Source organism: Chiloscyllium punctatum, unplaced genomic scaffold (assembly GCF_047496795.1).
Source record: "Chiloscyllium punctatum isolate Juve2018m unplaced genomic scaffold, sChiPun1.3 scaffold_366, whole genome shotgun sequence".
In the NCBI taxonomy this organism is placed as follows: Eukaryota; Metazoa; Chordata; class Chondrichthyes; order Orectolobiformes; family Hemiscylliidae; genus Chiloscyllium; species Chiloscyllium punctatum.
This window is the reverse complement of record NW_027310100.1, coordinates 76,873-82,017: the sequence shown is the minus strand read 5'-3', so window position 1 is coordinate 82,017 and position 5,145 is coordinate 76,873.

Genomic DNA, 5,145 nt, shown 5'->3' with positions numbered 1-5,145 from the left:
ACCCCAGTGTTATACAGTGACAGGCCTGTCCCCACCAGTACTGTACCCCAGTGTTATACAGTGACAGACCCGTCCCCACCAGTACTGTACCCCAGTGTTATACAGGGACAGACCCGTCCCCACCAGTACTGTACCCCAGTGTTATACAGTGACAGGCCTGTCCCCACCAGTACTGTACCCCAGTGTTATACAGTGACAGACCTGTCCCCACCAGTACTGTACCCCAGTGTGATACAGGGACAGACCTGTCCCCACCAGTACTGTACCCCAGTGTTATACAGTGACACACCTGGCCCCACCGGTACTGTACCCCAGTGTTTTACAGTGACAAACTGTCCCCAACCAGTACTGTCCCCCAGTGTTATATAGTGACAGACCTGGCCCCACCAGTACTGTCCCCCAGTGTTATATAGTGACAGACCTGTCCCCACCAGTACTGTACCCCAGTGTTATACAGGGACAGACTTGTCCCCACCCCAAGTGTTCTACAGTGACAGACCTGTCCCCCACCAGTACTGTACCCCAGTGTTATACAGGGACAGACCTGTCCCCACCAGTACTGTACCCCAGTGTTATACAGTGACAGACCTGTCCCCACCAGTACTGTACCCCAGTGTTATACAGTGTCAGGCCTGTCCCCACCAGTACTGTACCCCAGTGTTATATAGTGACAGACTTGTCCCCCACCAGTACTGTACCCCAGTGATATACAGTGACAGACCTGTCCCCAGCAGTACTGTACCCCAGTGTTATACAGTGGCAGACCCTCCCCTACCAGTACTGTCCCCCAGTGTTATACAGTGACAGACCTGGACCCACCAGTACTGTACCCCAGTGTTATATAGTGACAGACCTGTCCCCACCAGTACTGTACCCCAGTGTTATACAGTGACAGGCCTGTCCCCACCAGTACTGTACCCCAGTGTTATATAGTGACAGACTTGTCCCCCACCAGTACTGTACCCCAGTGATATACAGTGACAGACCTGTCCCCACCTGTACTGTACCCCAGTGTTATACAGGGACAGACACGTCCCCACCAGTACTGTACCCCAGTGTTATACAGGGACAGACCCGTCCCCACCAGTACTGTACCCCATTGTTATATAGTGACAGACCTGTCCCCACCAGTACTGTACCCCAGTGTTATATAGTGACAGACCTGTCCCCACCAGTACTGTACCCCAGTGTTATACAGTGACAGACCTGTCCCCACCAGTACTGTACCCCAGTGTTATATAGTGACAGACCTGTCCCCACCAGTACTGTACCCCAGTGTTATACAGGGACAGACTTGTCCCCACCCCAAGTGTTCTACAGTGACAGACCTGTACCCCACCAGTACTGTACCCCAGTGTTATACAGGGACAGACTTGTCCCCCATCAGTACTGTACCCCAGTGTTATACGGGGACAGACTTGTCCCCCACCAGTACTGTACCCCAGTGTTATACAGTGACAGACCCGTCCCCGTCAGTACTGTACCCCAGTGTTATACAGGGACAGACTTGTCCCCCACCAGTACTGTACCCCAGTGTTACACAGTGACAGACCCGTCCCCATCAGTACTGTACCCCAGTGTTATACAGGGACAGACTTGTCCCCCACCAGTACTGTACCCCAGTGTTACACAGTGACAGACCCGTCCCCATCAGTACTGTACCCCAGTGTTATACAGGGACAGACTTGTCCCCCACCAGTACTGTACCCCAGTGTTATACAGGGACAGACCTGTCCCCACCAGTACTGTACCCCATTGTTATACAGTGACAGACCTGTCCCCACCAGTACTGTACCCCAGTGTTATACAGTGACAGACCTGTCCACCACCAGTACTGTTCCCGGTGTTATACAGTCACAGACCTGTCCCCACCAGTACTGTACCCCAGTGTTATACAGGGACAGACCTGTCCCCCACCAGTACTGTACCCCAGTGTTATACAGTGACACACCTGGCCCCACCAGTACTGTACCCCAGTGTTATACAGTGACACACCCGTCCCCACCAGTACTGTACCCCAATATTATCCAGTGACACACCTGGCCCCACCAGTACTGTACCCCAGTGTTCTACAGTGACAGACCTGTCAACCACCAGTACTGTAGCCCAGTGTTATACAGGGACAGACTTGTCCCCACCCCAAGTGTTCTACAGTGACAGACCTGTCCCCCACCAGTACTGTACCCCAGTGTTCTACAGTGACAGACCCGTCCCCACCAGTACTGTACCCCAGTGTGATACAGGGACAGACCTGTCCCCACCAGTACTGTGCCCCAGTGTTATACAGTGACAGACCTGTCCCCCACCAGTACTGTACCCCAGTGTTATACAGTGACAGACCTGTCCCCACCAGTACTGTACCCCAGTGTTATACAGGGACAGTCCCGTCCACACCAGTACTGTACCCCAGTGTTATACAGGGACAGACCTGGCCCCACCGGTACTGTACCCCAGTGTTATACAGTGACAGAACTGTCCCCAACCAGTACTGTCCCCCAGTGTTATATAGTGACAGACCTGGCCCCACCAGTACTGTACCCCAGTGTTATCCAGTGACAGACCCTCCCCAGCAGTACTGTACCCCAGTGTTATACAGTGGCAGACCCTCCCCTACCAGTACTGTCCCCCAGTGTTATACAGTGACAGACCTGGACCCACCAGTACTGTACCCCAGTGTTATATAGTGACAGACCTGTCCCCACCAGTACTGTACCCCAGTGTTATACAGTGACAGGCCTGTCCCCACCAGTACTGTACCCCAGTGTTATACAGTGACAGGCCTGTCCCCACCAGTACTGTACCCCAGTGTTATACAGTGACAGACCCGTCCCCACCAATACTGTACCCCAGTGTTATACAGGGACAGACTTGTCCCCACCCCAAGTGTTCTACAGTGACAGACCTGTCCCCCACCAGTACTGTACCCCAGTGTTATACAGGGACAGACCTGTCCCCACCAGTACTGTACCCCAGTGTTATACAGTGGCAGACCCTCCCCTACCAGTACTGTCCCCCAGTGTTATACAGTGACAGACCTGGACCCACCAGTACTGTACCCCAGTGTTATATAGTGACAGACCTGTCCCCACCAGTACTGTACCCCAGTGTTATACAGTGACAGGCCTGTCCCCACCAGTACTGTACCCCAGTGTTATACAGTGACAGGCCTGTCCCCACCAGTACTGTACCCCAATGTTATACAGTGACAGACCTGTCCCCACCAGTACTGTACCCCAGTGTTATACAGTGACAGACCTGTCCCCACCAGTACTGTACCCCAGTGTTATACAGGGACAGACCCGTCCCCACCAGTACTGTACCCCAGTGTTATACAGGGACAGACCCTCCCGCACCAGTACTGTCCCCCAGTGTTATATAGTGACAGACCTGTCCCAACCAGTACTGTACCCCAGTGTTATACAATGACAGACCTGTCCCCACCAGTACTGTACCCCAGTGTTATACAGGGACAGACCTGTCCCCACCCAGTACTGTACCCCAGTGTTATACAGTGACAGACCTGTCCCAACCAGTACTGTACCCCAGTGTTATACAGTGACAGACCTGTCCCCACCAGTACTGTACCCCAGTGTTATACAGGGACAGACCTGTCCCCACCAGTACTCTACCCCAGTGTTATACAGGGACAGACCTGTCCCCACCCAGTACTGTACCCCAGTGTTATACAGGGACAGACCTGTCCCCACCAGTACTGTACCCCAGTGTTATACAGGGACAGACCTGTCCCCACCCAGTACTGTACCCCAGTGTTATACAGGGACAGACCTGTCCCCACCAGTACTGTACCCCAGTGTTATACAGGGACAGACCCGTCCCCACCAGTACTGTACCCCAGTGTTATACAGGGACAGACCTGTCCCCACCCAGTACTGTACCCCAGTGTTATACAGGGACAGGCCTGTCCCCACCAGTACTGTACCCCAGTGTTATACAGGGACAGACCCTCCCCCACCAGTACTGTCCCCCAGTGTTATACAGTGACAGACCTGTCCCCACCCAGTACTGTACCCCAGTGTTATACAGTGACAGACCTGTCCCCACCAGTACTGTACCCCAGTGTTATACAGGGATAGACCTGTCCCCACCAGTACTGTACCCCAGTGTTATACAGGGACAGACCTGTCCCCACCAGTACTGTACCCCAGTGTTATACAGTGACAGACCCGTCCCCACCAGTACTGTACCCCAGTGTTATACAGGGACAGACCTGTCCCCACCAGTACTGTACCCCAGTGTTATACAGTGACAGACCTGTCCCCACCAGTACTGTACCCCAGTGTTATACAGTGACAGACCTGTCCCCACCAGTACTGTACCCCAGTGTTATACAGGGACAGACCTGTCCACCACCAGTACTGTACCCCAGTGTTATACAGGGACAGACCTGTCCCCACCAGTACTGTACCCCAGTGTTATACAGGGACAGACCCGTCCCCACCAGTACTGTACCCCAGTGTTATACAGGGACAGACCCGTCCCCACCCAGTACTGTACCCCAGTGTTACACAGGGACAGACCCGTCCCCACCCAGTACTTTACCCCAGTGTTGTACAGGGACAGACCTGTCCACCACCAGTACTGTACCCCAGTGTTATACAGTGACGGACCTGTCCCCACCCAGTACTGTACCCCAGTGTTATACAGTGACAGACTTGTCCCCCACCAGTACTGTTCCCGGTGTTATACAGTGACACACCTGGCCCCACCAGTACTGTACCCCAGTGTTATACAGTGACAGACCTGTCCCCACCAGTACTGTACCCCAGTGTTATACAGTGACAGACCTTTCCCCACCAGTACTGTACCCCAGTGTTATACAGTGACAGACCTGTCCCCACCAGTACTGTACCCCAGTGTTATACAGTGACAGACCTTTCCCCACCAGTACGGTACCCCAGTGTTATACAGGGACAGGCCTGTCCCCACCAGTACTGTACCCCAGTGTTATACAGGGACAGACCCATCCCCATCAGTACTGTACCCCAGTGTTGTACAGGGACGGATCTGTCCCCGACCAGTACTGTACCCCAGTGTTATACAGGGACAGACCCGTCCCCACCAGTACTGTACCCCAGTGTTATACAGGGACAGACCCGTCCCCACCCAGTACTGTACCCCAGTGTT